This window comes from Bos javanicus, chromosome X (assembly GCF_032452875.1).
Source record: "Bos javanicus breed banteng chromosome X, ARS-OSU_banteng_1.0, whole genome shotgun sequence".
Lineage (NCBI taxonomy): Eukaryota > Metazoa > Chordata > Mammalia > Artiodactyla > Bovidae > Bos > Bos javanicus.
Window position 1 is genome coordinate 78964431 of NC_083897.1, and position 21464 is coordinate 78985894.

Genomic DNA, 21464 nt, shown 5'->3' on the forward strand with positions numbered 1-21464 from the left:
CAGTCTTTCCCTTCTCTGAACTGCAGCACTGGCTATTGGTACCACTCATTTTACCCTTGGAATACAACTGTTTTGGGAGAAACTTAAAAAAAAAAAAAAATATATATATATATATATATATATATATATATATATATATATATTCTCTTTAGTCTTTTCTCCCCCATTAGATTCTAAGGGGATTAAGAGTCTAAAATTTTTTTTAAGAGTCTAAATTTTTAAATTTCTATGTTTCTCATAACATAGCCTGACTCAGTGCTCAGTTAAAACTTGGTTAATCTACTGATCAGAGTCAGGAGAGGGAATAAGAGTGGTGGGAAATGACTTTCTAAGGGATATTGAGGCCTCTTAGAGAAGTGTAACCATTGCTCATGAAATACTCACTCTAGGTAGCTATATTAGGTATAAAAACCACAAAAGGATCAATTTTTTCTCTCAGAAGAATAAGCTTGTCTCTATAGTAAATCTGGCCAGGCTGTCCTGAGGAGGCTATACAGACTTGAGGTCATGTCATTTCTTGACTCACCACTTCCATCCCTCAGGAAAGACAATGCCTAGATCTAAAAAAGCTTATTTCTAGAAAGAAAATAATAGAAATTTAAAACTTGTACAGTAACTCTCAGAAATGGGTCCAACCTGATGTTTTAAATGAAAGAGACAGGATAGGGTCCCAGGGCTTCCCCCTTACTCTTTTTCCTGCCTCCAGGTACTTCCAACAAAAACTTAAACTGTCAAAGTACAAAAGCGTTATCTTACATACAGTTTTAATTTGCAGAGCAGGGCTTAGCACAATGCCCTGCATTTTGTGTGTGTGTGTATTATATATTATATATATACAAATATATTCACACTCAGCAAAGAAAGGTTTCTTGAAATGGAAAGCTAAACATGGACTCTTAGAAGTTACAGATAAATGATATCTAGTATTGAGAACAGGACAGAGTGGGTGTTTTGACTAATCAGTCAACCACCAACAATTAATAAGTATCTCATACAAGACTCTGAAGCTGCTACTTCAAGGGATACAGAGATGAATAATACATGATCTTTGCCTTCCAAAAATTCACAGACTCATTGCAAATAGAAGACATACTCACAAATGAAACAATTCCAGAAAAATATCAACTTAGTGTAGAAGCAAGAATCAGACTGTAACTCAGGAATAGGACTGGGTCATTATTGATGATTTATTCATTTGTGACCTTGGACAAATAATCTCTCTGAATGTATTTCCTCCTCCTTGTTCCACCTAACTCATAGCACTATGCAGTAGTTCAGATGAGTGAGAGGATCTACATATGTAAAATAATATAAAATGCCAAGCTAAAGTAACATATAGTTAAAACATCATATTGTTATTGTATTAAACAGGTTGGTTCAGATTATAGGTGTGCCCTTTGATGCCAGCATCAGCACAACAAGAAACCTAGACAAGAATTCCTAAGGCAAAGAGGAATGTTTCCTCGCTCACCCCTTATTTACCAGTTTTTAAAATAACTTTACTGAGGTATGATCAATACACAAAGTCTGTACATATTTAATGAATAGGACTTGATGAATTTGGAGAAAGAAATGGCAACCCACTCCAGTGTTCTTGCCTGGAGAGTCCCATGGACAGAGGAGCCTGGCAGTCTATAGTCCATGGGGTCGCAAGAGTCAGACACGACTTAGCTACTGAACTACCACCACCACTTGGTGAATTTGGAGGTAAATATATACATGCAGCCATCACCATGATCTGTGTCATGAACATATACATCAACTCTAAAACTTTCCTCCTACCTTCTTATTTTTTGTGTGATAAGAACATCTAACATCTACTCTCTTAGCAAATACAGTACAGTATTGTTAACTATGAGCACTATGCTGCACAGTAGATCTCTAGGACTTACCCATCTTGCACAACTAGAACTTTGTACCCTTTGACTAATACTTCCCCATTTCCCCTTCCTGCTAACCCCTGAGAGCCACCATTCTACCCTCTGCTTCTGTGAGTTTGACTATTTTACTGTCCTCATATAAATGGTGTCATGTAGTATTTATCCTTCTGTGTCTGGCTTCTTTCACCTAGCATAATATTATCCAGGTTCATGAAAGAGGACAGTTATTAATAAGCAAATCATTCCCTGTTTCCTCCATTTTCTTTCCTGGCAGTCTCCCTCTATACATACACATTTATTTTCAGATGAAATCAATTTTTATTAAAGGTTAAATGTAGTCTTTAAAAGTTGTGAATGTCAGTCACAAAATGATAACTTGAGGAACATTGATGCAAATTCCCAAAGTCATCTCCCTACCATTTCCCATTTGGAGATAAAAAGATACTAAATTTGGCCTAGTCCTTGCCCTCAAATAACCCTAGATGGCCAATTGAATATCTCCCAGGGAACAGAGAAGTAACATAAATGAGTTAAATTATCGAATAGAAGACAATAAGGAGTTATAGAGACTATGGGCAACTAGACAATGCATGTTCCATATGATGACATTTCTACTTAAAAATCGAGAAAATGAACTTGAACACAAAATCTCAAAAGACCTGTCTACTAACTCAAAAGGTTACCCTAAAAAAGCACTTAGTTGCTCTTTTGTCTTTTTCTTGGCCAACTGGTACCCACCACGCCTAATCTCTTTCCAGCTCTCTGCACAGTTTTCATTTAAAGAAAGTGGACCTGGCAGTGGCAGTGAGGACCACTCTGGATAGGGAACCTGGAAATCTGAGTTTTAGTCTCAGTTCTGACTCTCTTTTCCCACTTGCCTATTCCCAAGTACCCATCCCGAATATACTGCACAAGGTGACAGGAGGTCTTTGAGCCTCGGTTTCATTAACTATAGACGTAAAAGACTTGGATTCTGACCCCTAAAATGCCCTTCAACTGAGATGTCCTGTATTTAAACTTGGGCTGAGGGAGATGTTGTATTGGTATCTCTTTTTCTGTTACTCATGCCAGAATTCCACCTGTCCCTGGTCCTGGAACAGCCACATTAACTTTGGATTGACTCAGACTCAGAGGAGTCAGCTTTCTTTGGATAAAAAGTCTCTTCCTGACAACTTTGCTTTTAGTCAGAGAAGAGGGCTACCTTTGCAGGAGGAAACCAGTTAATACCTCTTTGATCCCCTGCCGCTGATGCAAGCAAGGAAGAGGGATTGGATGCAAGAGGTGAAGGCCAAAAAGTGACATCTAAGGAAAGTGACAAATGCCAGCAACAAAGATATCTGAGAGATCTTTAGCCTTTGGCCCTCTTTGCTTTGCAACGAAGAGATATGTGGCCCATATCTACCTCAGTCATGTCCTAGTTTTCTATCAACTTTCACCTGGTGCCTATCCCAGAGTATCCCATCCTGGATAGCCCACTCAACAGGAACATCAAGATAGTGGTGTTGAGGGGAAGCCATGTAGGGATCACTGTGAGTATGTGTGTTTGGGGTAGGAGGACAGAGGGCAATGAAATTCTGTGGTCACTTCTCCTCACAATACAGTGAACAACTGAGAGGTCTGGCTGATGAGGGAGACTGAGAGGAGAAAGACAAAGGAATTTCACCAAGAAGGATGCTGCCACTCAGTTTGAAGGGGGTCGTGTGGTCCCAGAGCCTATGGGTAGGCTATTGACATAGGGAAAACAGAGAGGAGGGAGTTTGGGGCTGAAAAAGAGGAATTAGGTAATTGCCCCCTGGTCCAGGGAACAGTAACTTGGGGAGATGGACTTGCAGCCCCTCCCCTCCAAACTCATTCAACAGGTGGCTCAGCTGCATAGGCAAAAGGGCTAAACTCAGTGATGCTCTTCACTACCCCACTACGCAGACACCCTCTACCCATGGAGGGGAAATGTGTGGCTTTCCCTACTGCTACTGTCACTTGTTTCCCTCTCTTTCTGCTCTCTCCTAGCGCTTGGCTAAGAAGTTTTTGAGCTAAGTGGGGTGGGAAAGTTGCTGCTCCTGCTGCTGCTAAGTCGCTTCAGTCATGTCCGACTCTGTGCGACCCCATAGACGGCAGCCCATCAGGCTCCCCCATCCCTGGGATTCTCCAGGCAAGAACACTGGAGTGGGTTGCCATTTCCTTCTCCAATGCATGAAAGTGAAAAGTGAAAGTGAAGTCGCTCAGTCATGTCTGACTCTTAGCAACCCCATGGACTGCAGCCTACCAGGCTCCTCCATCCATGGGATTTTCCAGGCAAGAGTACTTGGAGTGGGGTGCCATTGCCTTCTCCGGTGGGAAAGTTACCCTTCTCCAATTCTTGCCTGTCTTAGAAAGGAACAAAAGTTTACTCAGGATCAAACAAGTCAATACTTCAACCCAAGAAACTGTCCCACCTCCAAGGGCTCTTAAAGCAAGAAGTCAAGAGGAGGGTAGGGTAGCAGAAGATGTTGTCTTTACCTTGTTTTACAGCTCTGGTGGTCGGCTTCCACACTCATCATTTCACTGAAGAATATGAGGCCAATACTGGTAAGTGGTTCCTGAGGCTCTTCTCATCACTACTCTCCTTGAAAAAAGGAAACAGATGCCTTGTGGAGAAATAAAAACTCCCATTAGTTCCTTTTTCACCCTCTCCCCACACCCCATATCAGAATTCCACCAATTTAGTCCTCTTCTTTTTCTCTAACCTTTGTCTTTGTCCTTCAGATGAGGCCAAAGCATCAAGAGATGAAGCATTCAAGCCTGAACCTTCTAAGGGAGGGGCAATCTCCCCCTAGATTTCCATGGGCCTTCCTCTTTCATAAAATCTATCCAAAGATGTGAAATTAAAGGAGAAAATCTGAGAAAGTAAGGATGGCATAAGGTAAAAGTACACTTTTTCAATCAGAAAGTGCTGTCTAGGAAACAGAAAAAAATAGATATTACGTATACATTTTCCCTCTCTGTGTTTGTCTCTATCTTCTGTGTGTGAATATGTATGTAATGTGTATATGTGTGTATTTAAAGTATAATGTATGTGATTATGAGAGAAAAATTTATTTTTTTTGGTTGGCATTTTTATTGAATAATATCTTAATTGATTTTTATTGCAGTATAGTTGCTTTTTACAATGTTGTATTAGCTTCTACTGCACAGCAAAATGAATCAGCCACACATCTACATATATCCCCTTCTTTTGGGATTTCTCTCCTATTTAGGACACCACAGTGCTTAAGTAGAGCTCTCTGTGCTATACAGTACGTTCCCATTAGTTAAGAATTTAAACTAAGCTGCATATAGCATTACTTTCCTGGCACTCTAGGAGTTATGCCAATCATTTTCCCAGGAAGTGATTAAAAGACTTCAAGAATTATTTTTCTAAGATTTTCTAGGTTGATACCATGGCAAGCTGGTAGAAGATGTACTAGCATTTCCTAGAGACAAGAGAAATGCTGTGCTAGAAGCCCCAAGGGCAGTAAGTGCGTGGTATGTTCACTGTAACCAAGCTCAGCCAGCCCTCTCCTTTATGAAACTTTCCTCCCTTGGAACTTGGCTCTGGCTTATTAAAGCACTACTATTCACTGAATTTTCTGTGACAGATCAAGGGGGAGCCCAATTATCTAGATGTCATTTTACAAAGTATCAGCCTAGGCATTACATGCCCAAGTGATAGCCATGTATCCACCCCTAAGACTAGACCAAAGGCAAGGGTATTGGTGGCAGTGGGCAAGAGGGAGAAGTAAGCCTTCAGAAAAATTAGAAAGCAGGTGAAGCTGAATCCTTGCACCGCTCCTTTTCTGAAAGATGTATCCCTCTCAGGCGTTCTGTCTACCCCTATCCCAACTTTCTCACCTGACATCTAAAACCTGATCCATTTCCCATTAATGAATGGATTGTAGACTGTTTTCCCACTCAAACAGCTATTTCAATTCTGAAGACCCTTAGAGATTATGTGTCCACCAGTCTCGATTTTCATTTAGGAAACTGGGTTCAATAATATGGAAGTGACTTGCCCATACTCACACAACAAATTGTAGAACTGAAAATTACTCCTAACTCCTTGATCCATGTTTTCTGCTACAACCCAGTGAGTCTTAATTTCTGTTCTGTTAGTTAGGTGCCTTATAGTCCCACTGTGTTTCTATAAAGTGGGGAGCAGATCTAGCTCCAGGTTCAGGGTACATGTTTTTACATGTAAGAACTCTTTCTACCAATCTCCTCATTGGTTTATCTGTATGTATGTCATACTGGCTCCAGCAAAACTCATTACCCTGTCAACGTCCAACTGCCCAATATGATGAGGAAGAAGGGCCTCCCAGTGGCAACCTGGTAGGAGGATGCTGACCTATATAACTCTCCCCATGGTTTGAGTCCCTATGTATTTAATAGACTGGCCTCTGGAAGAACAATTGTTTTTGAAATTACAATAAGTGTGATAGTGAGTTGAAAGCCACATATATAGGCCCAGATACCTCAATATTAAAGCTGAGTAGCAAGCAGGAAGGCCAGAGATTCCAGAAAGAAAACAGGAGATATTTCCTGTTTGAAACCTCCTTGGCATTGTTATTCCTTATGCCTATCTCACAAAGTGTGAAAATGACACACCTCTCACATTTCTGAACAAGGTCTTCAGATTTGTGTGGATATTTCCACACCAAGAAGTCAGCTTCTCCATTACTTGGAAAGATAAAATGAAATCAGAAAACTTGGAGTGACCTCCAAAACCACAAAGAATCCATGCAAAGCCAAAAAAATCAGATGGGTTCTTTTCATTCGAGGATTTTAGTGTTTATCTTCACATTGATCAACTCACTCCCTTTGTAAACAAATTCTGTTTACACCATCCAGTTAAACTCTTAACCATGGCCATTGGTAAGAATGTCATATAATAAAGCATTTATTTCTTAGGCATTTGTGATTAGAATGGTATTATATTTAACACTAAGACTTTCAAGACATCATATTTCAGAGTCTTATAATATCCCGATCATTTTGAGAATTGCTTTAGATAATTCTTCTAGAGTTGAATCATTGTAGGTGAGATTTAGTGGAAAAAATGAATGTGAATATATTTGATTAATAAATTTAATTTCCCATCAAATGTATAAAACTAATACACAGAATCTTGTTCAAAACAATGCTAAATATTCAAAGATATTTCAGGAATATCTAGAAAGATAATAATAGCCTGTTCATTTCATAATTAGTTCTGAGACTGCTATGAAAGCCTTTAGTCATTACAAATCTGAAATCTACTTTTAAAAAATGGTACACCTGGAATTGAGCTGCACTGACCCAGAGAGATGGTATGGGGAGGGAGGTGGGAGGGAGGTTCAGGATGGGGAACACGTGTACACCCGTGATGGATGCATGTTGATATATGGCAAAACCAATACAATATTGTAAAGTAAAAATAAAATAAAATAAAAACGGTACACCTAATTTTATAAAAGACAAACTAAACTTCCAGAGAGTTTCAGTATATTGTCTACAGACACACAATAAGATTCCAGTTTCTTCTGAATCCCAATCCACATCACACTTCCCTTCAGGTTTACCTCCTAATTTACTCATTCAAAATTTTGGTTCATTACTCATTAACCAAAAGAAAAAGGGAGAGGGGGCTGAGATGCATGCCTGAGTGTTTGTTCTACTTATCCTTTTAAAAAATATATTTATTTATTTATTCATGGCTGCACTGCATCTTCATTGCTGCCCACAGGCTTTCTCTAGTTGCAGAGGGCAGGGGATACTCTTCATTGACAGGCGTGGACTTCTCATTCTGGTGACTTTTCTTATTGAGGAGCACAGGATTTAGGTGATTAGGCTTCAGTAGTTGCAGCTCATGGGCTCTAGAGCACGGGCTCAGTAGTTGTGGTGCATGGGTTTGGTTGCTCTGCTGCATGTGGGATTTGCCCAGACCAGGGATCAAAGCCATGACCTCTGCATTGGCAGGAGGATTCTTAACCACTGGACCACCAGGGAAGCCCTGTACTTATTTTTGATGTCTCCAGCTACTTCTTCACGTTTTCTTTACTTCTTTTTATGGCCATGGCTTGGGGCTTGTGGGATCTTAGGTCCCCAACTGGAGGTTGAACCTGAGCCCTAGGCCGTGAAAGAGCAGAGTCCTAACCACTGGACTGCCAGAGAATTCCCTGTTCCTTAGTCTTTAATCGGAGAAGGCAATGGCACCTCCACTCCAGTACTCTTGCCTGGAGAATCCCATGGGCAGAGGAGCCTGGTAGGCTGCAGTCCATGGGGTTGCTAAGAGTCAGACATGACTGAGCGACTTCACTTTCACTTTTCACTTTCATGCATTGGAGAAGGAAATGCCAACCCACTCCAGTGTTCTTGCCTGGAGAATCCCAGGGACAGGGGAGCCTGGTGGGCTGCCGTCTCTGGGGTCGCACAGAGTCGGACACGACTGAAGTGACTTAGCAGTAGCAGTAGTTTTTAATGCCTCAACCTTGATTTTAACAAACAATGCCACTTGTAAATGAGACTTGGAGAAGGAATGCAGAGGAGAGAAGATAAAAGAAAAGGAGACTTAGTCTGGAATGTGTTTATCTTTCTTCTTGGATTGGTCTTTCTGATGAAGAGGAAAATTGCTACTTAGTTCAGCTCCTAAAGAAGACTAGAGATTTGGGATTGTGCTGTGAGGGGAAAGTAAGGGATGGGAGAGAAAAGATAAGAAAGAAAAGAAGAGTAAATGAATATAAGTAGTAGGTGAATGTGGATACAAGTGTGGGAAGTGAGTAGGGTCCAAATATTAAGGTAGAATGATAGAAGCAAGTGCTGAGGTGAGTGTCAAGGAATGGGAGGGAAGGTGGGAAGCAAGGAGAGATAAGTGTTGAAGGAGAAGCCCTAAGGTTTTAGTCCCAAGTGCTGCACATTTGAGCTACTGCAGTTCAGAAGTATGTTTGTTCATTTGTGCACATATATGTGATAGATAGCTGGCATCCCAGAATTCTGTGCTCACACTAAAAAATGAATCTCTATTCACATGTTTTCCCAAGAAGCAAAACAAGAGAAAATAAGTTAGGTGGATCTTTGCAGTTTTTTAACAGAGATTTTCACCTGAGATTGGCCCCCAGAACTTCCAAAACCATGCACAGCTGATCAGAGTGTTGATGGTGGAAAATACCCCATTAGTAAATGTAGCCTTAAGGACTTTGCAGAGAAGTCGTTTGGTGTTTATTCAGAGTAGCAACCTCTAATCTTCCTCACTCAAGGAATCTGGAGGTGGAGGGCAAGCAAAAATATGAATATGGATCTTTCCGACATTTTTCTTTAAAGTGGTAAGGATAAACTCAGCTTTGTCCTATCAATTGATTTTTATTTCCCCACTATTTCCACCCAGGATGACCCTCTCTTCATCTGTATTTTTCCATCTCAGGTATTTGGACAGCTTTGCCTATAAGAGCTCCAGGCCATAATCATGCTGTTCCCGTGTTTGCCCCTACAACCAAACTCTCTGGAATCCATCCATATTTCATTCTACTTCTCAGCCTCACCTTTTTCCATTTATGCAAAGAATAGTAATGTTGTCATCTTCCCTGAGCAAATCAATTGTTCCTTCCCATGAGCTGATGATTTGGTTTGTGTCTACTTTGTCACAGACTATAAAAGCTACCATCTCATGCACCTCCTGTTTCTTGATCGACGTGAGCCTCAGCATCCCCATGCTGCTGGTAGCCAATGAGCCTTTCTTGCCTCTTTCGCTTTTTCCTCTTCCCTCATTTTTACGGTCCTGAGAAGGCCTTTCCCATAGAAAGCATTAACTCTTAATCCTTGCCCAAGTCTTTGTTTTCTAGGAAAACTCAGATAATAAAAATACCGTTTACCTTACAGCTGCTGCTGCTGCTGCTAAGTCGCTTCAGTCGTGTCCGACTCTGTGTGACCCCATAGATGGAAGCCCACCAGGCTTCACCGTCCCTGGGATTCTCCAGGCAAGAACACTGGAGTGGGTTGCCATTTCCTTCTCCAACGCATAAAAATGAAAAGTGAAAGGGAAGTCGCTCAGTCGTGTCTGACTCTTAGCGACCCCATGAACTGCAGCCCACCAGACTTCTCCATCCATGGGATTCTCCAGGCAAGAGTACTGGAGTGGGGTGCCATTACCTTCTCCGTGCCTTACAGCAGCGGTCCCCAAACTTTTTGGCACCAGGAATCAGTTTCAGGGAAGACAGTTTTTCCAAGGACCAGGGTTGGGGGGATGGTTTCAGTATGATTCAAGTGCATTAAATTTATTGTATACTTTATTTCTATCATTATTACATCAGTTCCATCTCAGATCATTAGGCATTAGATCCCAGAGATTGGGGACCCCTGTGCTGTGGAACCATCTTCTGTCATCAGAAGACATTGTACAGGTTCCCAGTGACTCAGATAGCAAGCTCTCTGCCAGGGAGTATGTTTGATACCTTCCAGAAGTTGTGTCAGGAAGTGAACCCAGAAAACTCAGCTTGGTGACAGGGTCAACTACAGTACTCAAGTCAGTGGGGATGGCGGGGGACAGTAACAATAGTGTGAACAGCAGCAGTGGGGGCAATGCAGAAAAACAGAAGGTGGTTTATTTTTCACCGAAGTCTCCTCTAAGTCTTCCTAAATCTCCCAGCATACAAACAGGCACTGATCTCTAAGAGCAGGGCATCTACTACCCATACTTGAAAAGTCATAAATAGTGAGCTGAGAATTAGAGCATTTTTTTCTTTCTCTTCCTGTATTATTTAACTTCTTGGTTTCTAAGTTTGTGGTTTTCTGCTCTCATTGATTATTTCTATGGAAGTAGAAACTCTCTGAGAAGATCCATCCCTTCATACTCCCGGATGCCTCTTCATCAGATTCTGTCTGCCTTTAGCTCAGACAAGGTAGAACTGGGTCCCCTGAAATTGTCACTACCGCTTAGTACTTTAGGGGATACACCACTTATGGCTGGTCTTTAGGTATTTTTTCCTCCTTTCCATCTTATTCATTTATTTTTTATTTAAAAACTACTTATTTGGCTGTGCTGGGTCTTAGTTGTGGCACATGGGATCTTCAGTCTTCATTGTAGCATGCAGGATTTTTAGTTGTTGCACGTGGGATCTAGTCCCCTGACCAGGGATAGAATCTGGGCCCCCTACACTGGGAGCATGGAGTCTTAGCCACTGGCCCACCAGAGAAGCCCCTTATTCATTTATTTTTAAAGTCTAATAAATGACCTTGCTCCTAATATTTTGTTTGGGTTTCTCTTCTTTTCCCCAAGATGATCCCAGAGACTTAACAGCTACGTGTAAAAGAATGAAATTAGAACATTTTCCTCAAAACATATATGAAAATAAACTCAAAATGGATTAGAGACTTGAATATAAGGCTGGAAACCATAAAACTCCTAGAAGGAAACAGGAAGTCTTAATATATTTTTTGAATCTATCTCCTTAGGCAAAGGAAACAAAAACAAAAATAAACAAATTAGAACAAACTAAACTTAAAAGCTTTTGCACAGCAAAGGAAGCCATCAGCAAAAAAAAAAAAAAAAAACTACTAAATGGGAGAAAAATATTTGCAAATGATATGTCCAGTAAGGGGCTCATATCTAAAATAAGTAAATAGCTCATATTCAAAATGAAAAACCATATAAAAAATGGGCAGAAGACCTGAAATAAACATTTTTCCAAAGAAAACATATAGATGGTCAACAGGCACAGGAAAAGCGTTCAGCATGGCTAATCACCACAGAAATACAAATCAAAACTACAATGAGATAGCATCTCACATCTGTCATAATGGCTATTATCAGAAAGACAACAAATAACATTTGCTGGAGAGGGTGTGGAGAAAAGGGAGTTCTAGTATACTGTTGGTGGGAATGTAAATTGGTGCAGCCACTGTGGAAAACAGTATAGAGATTTCTCCATTTTGGGTATCATGAATAATATTTTAAATTTTCTTCTGAAATTGTTCATTGCCACTGTATAGAAATACAACTGATTTTATATCTTTCACTACTGCTGAATTGATTTACTAGCACTAGCAGTATTTTTCTGGATGTTTATGATTTTATATACATGTGTAAAAGATCGTGTCACCTATGAATGAAGTAAGCTTACTTCTATTTTTCCAGTTTGGATATCCTTTATGTCTTTTTCTTCCTTAATTGCTTAGTTAGAACTTACAGGACAGTGTTGAATAGCAATGGGGGAAGTAAGCACCCTTGTCTTGTTCTTGATCTTTGGGGGAAAACTTTCAGATCTTCACCAATGAGTCTCATGTTTGCTGGGTTTTTTAAAAAAATAAATGCCCTTTATAATGTTGAGGAAGTTCCTTTCTATTCTTATTTTGCTGACTTTTATGATGATAAAGCATTGGATTTTATCAAATGCTTTTTCTGCATCAATTAAGATAACCATGTTGTTTCCTACATTTCATCAATGTGGTATAGTATTACATTGATTGATATTCATATGTTGAAGCACTGTTGCATTCCTGTGATAAATTCTGACTACTCATGGTTATAATTTTTTTTAATATGTTGCTGGAATCAGTTTGTTAGTATTTTGTCGAAAATTTTTGCATTTTTGTACATAAGGGATCTTGGTCTGTAGCCTTCTTTTTTAAGACGTCTGTCGTCCGTCTAGCTTTGGTGTCATGGGATGAGATATGATTTTACCAGTTAAAATAATAACTCTTTTAACTGGTGTTAATTCTTGAAACTTTTGGTAGATTTCACTAGTGAAGCCATTTGGTCCTGGACTTTTCTTTGTTGGAAGGTTTGACATAACTGATTTAACTGCCTTACTTGGAATAGGTTTGTTCAGGTTTTCTATTTCCTCTTGAACCAGATTTGGTAGCTTGTGTGTTTCTTGGAATTTTCCCATTTCATCTGGGTTATCTAGATTTTTGGCCTTCAATTGATCCTAATAATCACTTATTACTATGTAATTATAGTAGTCACATTATTATAATAGTAATCACTTATTATAACCTTACAAAAATAAAGAAGGTGAAGTCTTTTTCTGTTAGACTGTAGCAATGTCTATAAGGTTTTTTTAAAATTATAAAACAAGGTCCATTTTCTTCCCCCAACACAAGTAGGCCACAATAGTTGTGCATGCTGCCACCCCCACAGCAGATGTCCAGCTGAGAAATGGGGAGTGGTAAGTGGGTACAAAAATATGACATAATACTCTCTTATCATTTTTTTTTTAAGCAATCTTTCTTCATTAAACACTCCTCTGGTTGCTCTTAGTTGTTTCTTTTTTTCCCCCTTAGATTCCAGAGTTCTGAAAAAGTTGATTCTAACAGTTTTCCTCAACCTAATGGTGGTTGCTTTAGTGGATGGATAAATCCTTGGAGTTTCCTCTCCTTCATTCTTAGTGATGTCATCCCTCCCCCCAACATTTAATTTTGATTATGAAAACTTTCAATCATACAGAAAATATAAAAGAATAGTACAGTGAAGACCTACCACAAAAATTGTACCATAGACATGTTGTTATACTTGTTTTAAATCACATAACCATTTATCTATGAATCTATGAGTCTATTAACTTTTCTTATGCTTTGATGCATTTCAACATAAATTGCAGACTTCCATAAACCCTCTTGTTCTTTTTTGATAAACATAAAAACCTCTCCCAACATCCTGATCTACCCTTGAAGGACACCATAAGTGGTGTGTGTGTGTGTGTGGTGGGACAGGACTATAGGAATGTCCCACATACTCTGATGAGGTTAGTAGAATCTTGAGCTAGTTAAAAGACCCTCAGGGCATATTGCCCAACTTTTTATCTGATCAATCTCTCCATAGCACTCCCACAGAATCCACCGTTGGCTTATATACCTTCAGGGATTGGCATCTCACCAATTCTTGAAGTAGACTGTTCCATTTTTGGACAACTCAAAATATTCAGACATCCTAGAGCTACACACATGGGGGTTCCCTGGTAGCTCAGCCGGTAAAGAATCCTCCTGCGATGCAAGAGACCCGGTTTCGACTCCTGGGTCGGAAAGTTCCCCTGGAGAAGGGAGAGGCTACCCACTCCAGTATTTTTGGGCTCTCCCTGGTGACTCAGATGGTAAAGACTCCACCTGCAATGTGGGAGACCTGGATTCCATCCCTGGGTTGGGAAGATCCCCTGGAGGAGGGTATGGCAACCCACTCCAGTATTCTTGCCTGGAAAATCCCATGGTCAGAGAAGCCTGGCAGGCCACAGTCCATGGGGTCACAAAGAGTTGAACACGACTGAGCGACTAAGCACAGCACAGCACGGAACTACACAGAAGATTAATCATTTCTCTCCCACTGCAGACAGTTCTTCTGAGTTGTAAAGAGTTCTTCCTCAAGTATTCCCTTTTCCATAATATGTCCTGGTTCCTTTAACTACTCACTTCCCCATCTACCTGCTAATTCGACTCTGAATGCTTTACCAAAGTCCTCTTTAAATGGCACGAGTCGAAGCCATGGACAAACTCCCATTAAGGTGGGCTGTTCAGATTAGAGGTAGTTGAGTACTTTTCTTTCACTCTTAACTGAACCTGTACAAGAGGTTTTCCTTTTTGACTCAGACCTTAGCGGAGCTTGGTGTAAGACGTTGGCTCTTTTCCGCCAAGCGACTCAGTGTTTCTTTGATTATTCCATGCTGCCATCTGGTGGCTCAATCAGGTAGTTCCTGCCTGCCCCTCCCCCTCACCTTCGAACTATGAGAGCAGGGGAGAGGAGGTATAGGTTAACAAAATAAAAAGCCTAGAAGTAAAATGGGAGAAGGCAATGGCAACCCACTCCAGTACTTTTGCCTGGACTATCCCATGGACGGAGAGGCCTGGTAGGCTGCAGTCCATGGGGTCGCTAAGAGTCGGACACGACTGAGCAGCTTCACTTTCACTTTTCACTTTCATGCATTGGAGAAGGAAATGGCAACCCACTCCAGTGTTCTTGCCTGGAGAATCCCAGGGACGGGGAGCCTGGTGGGCTGCTGTCTATGGGGTTGCACAGAGTCGGACACGACTGAAGCGACTTAGCAGCAGCAGCAGTAGAAGTAAAATAATAGAAGTCTTTTTAAAAGAGCACTTGAATCCTCCCCTGCCCCATATAATTCCTGCTGTGTGTCCTACATTTGGGAGAACCAAAGTAGAGGGAGTGGGCACAGCTAGGGTACAGCCCCAGAAAATATTCTGAGAATATCCCATTTCTGTCCAACTCTGACTTTCAGCAAGTCACTTTTCCTTCTAGTATCTCAGTTTCCACACCTGTGATCCCAACAGTTTTATCAAATGAAGTCAAGCAGAACTGAAGGCAAAGCCAGGCTGTGAAAGGAAGAAAGTGAAGTGGGCTGAAAGTGGGGGAGGGAGGCAACAGGAAGGGATAAATAAACCCTGAACTTGATAAACAGCAAGAGAGTGCTGGGTTGCTGCAGGGTATGATGGGCCCTAAGCATTTCGGGGGCTTACCTTTCTATATAAGTAGTTATTTCTATAAAACTCATTGGCCCAAGAGAGATGTAGTGATTTAGCAACGAAGCTTTAGAATGATGGGTAGAGAAGAGGTACTTACATACTTGTTTATTCAACAGTTCATATGGAAATTCTCCATAAGGGCTGAGTACCATCTCTTCATTTTTAGGTCTCCAAACCATTTCTTCATGTTTTTTATTGTCAAATGAACCATACTTGTCTAATTTCACGTCTTCCCTTATTAGAAAAAGGTAGCAACACTTACTACTTCCAGAACAAAGGCTCTTTAGAAACTGTGTCTTCTGCATTTCTTTTAGCCCGAGTCTTGGCATCGGACCTTGGTAATCTAGAGCCGTAAAATGTCCTGTGTCTGATGTGAATGCTGCTGCTGCTGCTGCTAAGTCGCTTCAGTCGTGTCCGACTCTGTGCAACCCCATAGACGGCAGCCCACCAGGCTCCCCGTCCCTGGGATTCTCCAGGCAAGAACACTGGAGTGGGTTGCCATTTCCTTCTCCAATGCGTGAAAGTGAAAAGTGAAAGTGAAGTTGCTCAGTCGTGTCCGACTCTTAGCGACCCCATGGACTACAGGCTACTAGGCTCCTCCATCCATGGGATAGTCCAGGCAAAAGTACTGGAGTGGGTTGCCATTGCCTTCTCCGCTGATGTGAATGAGAATACTCCAAATTAGCATGTCAACACCAATTGGGGGCCTAATCTCACCCGATCGCATGAAAGATTACTGTGACAGCCAATGGGAATAATCTATCAGTCTGGAGACCCTCGGAGAAGGCAATGGCACCCCACCCCAGTACTCTTGCCTGGAAAATCCCATGGATGGAGGAGCCTGGTAGGCTGTAGTCCATGGGGTCGCTGAGGGTCGGACACGACTGAGCGACTTCACTTTCACTTTTCACTTTCACGCATTGGAGAAGGAAATGGCAACCCACTCCAGTGTTCTTGCTTGGAGAATTCCAGGGATGGGGAGCCTGGTGGGCTGCCGTCTATGGGGTCGCACAGAGTCGGACATGACTGAAGCGACTTAGCAGCAGCTGGAGACCCTCTTGGAACCAGGGCCTAGCTGCAGAACTCCAGGACAACCAATTTATAACTTGTCTTTTCACCTTTTAAGGTGTTTTGGTGAAACAAAAGGTTTTGATTTCAAAAATTCAAATTTATCAAATTTTTTGTATTTGATGCTTTTTGAGGTTTGTTTTAGAAAATTTTCCCTAATCCAAGGTCTAAAAAGTATAGAACATTTCCACAATTGTAGAAAATGCAATTGGACAGGCCTAGTTACCCTAATTATTGGTAGCCTGTGTAAAAGACACAGTAAGTTGAAACAGGTTAAATTCTATAATGAGGTCAGATTCAGGATGATACTATTAGTTAGTGTCCTATACAGAAGGAGCTTAGGACTGCTCTTCATAGTGTTGCTTCTGGTTACAGTTGACTTGCTATTTACCTCCTGCTGATTAGTCTAGATTGAAATCACAGGTGTTATATAATAACTACTTATATAATCAAATCATTTCTTTCTGCTGACTGAACGTTATCAAAGTGGTTGTTGCTATTTATTGCCTTTTACAGGTATGGTTTCCCTGGTAGCTCAGTTGGTGAAGAATCCGCTTGCAAAGCAGGAGACCCAGGTTCAATCCCTGGGTGGGGAAAAATCCCCTGGAGAAGGAAATGGCAACCCACTTCAGTATTCTTGCCTGGAAAATCCCATGGACAGAGAAGCATGGCAGGCTATAGTCCATGGGGTCTCAAAGAGTTGGACACGACTTAGCGACTAAACCACCACTAGCAAAGAAAACAACATTCTTCAACCTCAATTTACCACTCTATGCAATGAAAGACTTTTTCTCTATTTGTCTCATTAGAAACTTGTGAAAGATTAAATTAAGGTGAAATCTTAAAGACTTACAGAAGTACATATATCATATATATGAATCCCATTTCTTGCCCCCAAATCTGGAAAGCATAGCAGATTTGTTTGAAGGCATTTGCTTCTAAGTGTTCAGGAAGGGTTCAGTGGAAAATTATGCCACTTTTACAATGTAATATTCCTTATTTGGAATGACAAGTCAGAGTACCATTTTGTGTGAACCAAGAGCACTTCGAAGATGGAGTGTTTCCTTTAAGGAAGAAAATTTTCCATACTTTATAACTTACCTGGAGACTGGAGGGCATAGTTGCTGCTGCTGCTAAGTCACTTCAGTCGTGTCCGACTCTTTGCGACCCCATAGACGGCAGCCCACCAGGCTCCCCCGTCCCTGGGATTCTCCAGGAAAAAATACTGGAGTGGGTTGCCATTTCCTTCTCCAATGCATGAAAGTGAAAAGTGAAAGTGAAGTCGCTCAGTCCTGTCCGACTCTTAGCGACCCCATGGACTGCGTCCTACCAGGCTCCTCCACCCATGGGATTTTCCAGGCAAGAGTACTGGGGAGGGCATAGTTACCTGTTAGTATTTGGGTTAAGTTACACTTTCCAGTTCAGCCACTGCGAGGGCAATGTATCCTTTGATTTTCTAGGAGTTGTGTGGAATAGTTAGTTGTTTCCCTCAGGTTCTCTGTTATTTCTCTGATAAACTATATAGGACAGTTTGTGAGATTAATTGCTTCTCACCAAAATAGCTATGTTTCTGGGGGCGGCTTTGGCTTTTATATGAACATTTTCCTACCAGTTACTGGCAGCGGGTGAACTTCACTACTGTATTCCTATGACTGCTTCAATGTTGGGGTTGTCAGATTCACGGAGTAAGTAGAAAAAATACTGAAGATTAAGGGTTCACAGTTTAAAAGTTACAAGTAATATAGATTGGTTAGGGGCTAAATCAGCATTCTGTGAAATGATTTTTCTTTCCTCTCTCTTGCTCACTTAGAAACACTTCCATTCTTCTATTTTCAGGGGCCACAGAAATGCAGTGCTGGAGTAGAAAATACACTGACTCAGAATTACAGTATGTGACTTTGAGCACATCATGTAACCTTTATGGGTCTCTTTTCCGACTAAACCTTCACTATCACATTAGATAACGGAAGGGAAAGTCCCCTGAAGAGGGTTCTAACCTTAATGTATTGCCCCTTCCTAGCTTCTTTGGTTCCTATGTCTGGTGGACAAGTTATTCATTCTGACTAAATGAGGTATTTGGATAGTTTATTAACATATCAAAGCTCTACCCCCCTCCTTCCTCCTATTTCAAAACCAAATTAAACTAAAACCTTTTCATTTGTTACACTGTTTGGGAGAATTTTAGCATCAGTTATCTAATTTGATTTACTTAACGTCCCTATTTTACAGACACGAACCCATTGAAAACCCTTTGAAGTCATGGCTCCTGGACTAGAAATGAAGCCTACTTCCAGTATAATGTTCTTTTTAGTATGTTGCTATTTTCTTGAACTCTCTTTTTCTTGTTACTGGGTAAATTTTTGAACCGGCTAAACTACAAATATGTCTGGCTTTCAATCTTCTAGGCCACTCCTCTTCTATTCCCTCCGCCCTCAGTCCCCTCCCTCTCACTTCTTAAAGCGCTGCACTTTGCTGCGACCGCCATATTTCTTCTTTTCCCGAGATGGAAGCTTATTAATATTGGATTTCTTTGCCTGTGTGGTTCTTTCTGGAACATTTTCCAGACCCCAACCATGTCTTATGGCATATTTCTTGGAAAAAATTACACCAAAAATTCATAAAATATTTTTAAAAACCTGAACTTTCTTCTAGTATTTTCTTGACACCTTCTCAGTATTTTACAGATACTTGGGGATATTTTTAGGCAATTTTCCATTTTAAAGGACGTTTTCTTTGGAATGATTTTTGGTTGCCTCCTCTGGGTTTTTTGTGGTTTCTTTTTCTTTTTCTCCTCCTTTTCTATATTATTTGCCCATCGCGGCTGTGGATACCTGGTTTTAGTGTGTATATAGATAGGTAGATAGATATATTATTATTGTTATTATTTTTTACCCAACGGGGTCATGGATACCTGCCTTTTATTTTATTTTTTTTTAATTTGCCCATCGGGGCCACGGATACCTGCTTTTAATTTTTTTTTTCCCCCCTTAGCCCATCGGGGCCTCGGATACCTGCTGTGTACCCCCTCTCTCCCTAACCTGGCCCATCGGGGCAATGGATACCTGCCTCTTTTTTAAATGTGTTGTTTTTTTTTTTTTCCTTGCCCATCGGGGCCTCGGATACCTGCTTTAATTTTTTTTTTCTTGCCCATCGGGGCCTCGGATACCTGCTTTAATTTTTTTTCCTTGCCCATCGGGGCCGCGGATACCTGCTTAGATTTTTGTTTTACACCACCCATCGGGGCTTTATATGGTTGGAAAAGTGTTGGGTTTTGTGGTTCGTTGTACTATCTGGAATGTCTACAAAATTTTGCTGCTAATCGTTTGTGTTGTGTGAGTGGACCTACGGCTTTGGCTGGGAGATGACTTTGCAGTTAGGCTAGAGGGTTGGTTAGGCTGGGGAGGAAAGATGGCGGCCACTTCAGATTTGCCGCCCAGCTTGGCTGAGGGGTAACTGTGCTAAGTATCACTAGGAAGGTAAGATGAATAATGCGACAGGCAAAGGAAATGGTATGCATTGCATGAGTTAAATGTTTTGAATAAGCTGACTTGGATCATGTTAGGAGCTTGGCATGAATTGTGGTATCATGAGGTGGGAAAACATAGGATCATCCTATGTCATATTACAAGGGTCTAATGGAAAATGAGCGGGAGAAGAATTAGGCGCAGTGTTCAAAATGGCGATTTTGACCTTGCAGCATTGCTTAGCATGGCTCTCTGCTTTGTTAGAGTGTTCAAAATGGCGGATCCATTTTGCCGCAGTGTTCCAATGGCGGGAAGCCACATCATGGGTGTCTTTGTTCTAGTGTGCAGCATGGCGGTAGAAATATTCTGTTACATAGTAAAAGATGGCCGCTTAAGTACTTGCCGCAGTCTAAAACATGGCGGGCTTTTGTCTCTGCCGTGTGCATTTCCTGATAGGTTTTGCTGCAGGGACAATATGGCTGACCTTGTCATGTGGATATCATGGCAGTTTGTCACGTGGATATCGTGGCAGGGGTGTTTGACCGTTACATTCTTGGCGGGCTTTGCATCAGGAGGGCCTGCCGCATTGTTAAAGATGGCGTGCTTTGCCGCGGACAAAGTGAAAGGAGGGATTGGCAGTGTTAGATTGCCGCGGGTCCCACCCAATCAGAAAGGGTGGTAGAATCGGTCACAGCCAGTTAGTGGAGGATGGAATTAGATGAGTTAGCATAGCACCTCGCTACCGTCTCTATTCAGCCAGTCAGGATTGGCCACATTTGTACTAATCTCAGTGGGTGGTACCAAAGTCTTTCCAAGGACATTTGGCCTTTCCACCTCCTCCCTCCCCTCTCACTGGCTCCCTCCCCTCCCTCATTGCCACTTGCAGTGCTGGATATTAGGTTGTGCAGGCAGAACCTCACGCCATTCCTCTGCATTGGTGCCGTGGCCGAAGCCCTTCCCCCACTTCCCCCTTCCCCGCCCCCTGCTCTTCTGCGTTGTGGCCAGGGGCAGTGCGCCATGCCTGCTAAGTGTGAACTTGGCGGTGAGTCGTGGCAAGGACCAGAATGGATCGCAGATGATCGTTGGCCAACTGTTGGCAGAAGAGGAATCCCTGCCTTCCTCAAGAGGAACACCTACCCCGTGGCTAATACTGGGGTCGGATTTTGATTTCTATTTATTTATTGGATGTCAGTCATACATAGTTTGATTATGTGGTTTGCTAGTGTTCGATTTCAGCCTTAAGTGACTAGTATGGAAATGTGTTTAGGGACTTATTTGTAGAATTCATTTTAATTACATTTAATGGGTTTTCATATTTGGGTTCCTTTAAAATTCCTTAAAGTTTTCAGTTTTTTTTTTTTTTTTAATAAACCTCTCAAGCTTTTTTTGTATTTAGATATTAAAGTCAAATAATAAACCACTAAGAATTTTTTTTTTTTTACTTTGAAATTGACTTCATAGACTACTTCCCTTTGGATATTTGAAGAGTCTTATAGCATAGAAGTAATTAATTAAAAATTTAACTTTATGACCGAATGTGAAAAGGAATATTTGAAGGTCCTCTCAGGTTCAGGCCTTGCTTTGTCCCTACTCTTAATGC

At 41.3% G+C, this 21464-nt stretch overlaps 1 long non-coding RNA gene across 2 annotated transcripts in view; it reads left to right on the forward strand.

Annotated features, from left to right (window-relative positions):
* Window positions 1-18873: 18873 nt before the first annotated feature.
* Window positions 18874-21464, forward strand: part of LOC133243154 (uncharacterized) — a 37397-nt gene continuing 34806 nt past the window's right edge. The window contains exon 1 of one of the 2 annotated variants that reach the window (XR_009735008.1): window positions 18874-21019. This is a non-coding gene — a long non-coding RNA (uncharacterized LOC133243154). The remainder of the gene's footprint in view (window positions 21020-21464) is intronic. The other variant, XR_009735009.1, reaches the window with a different exon arrangement.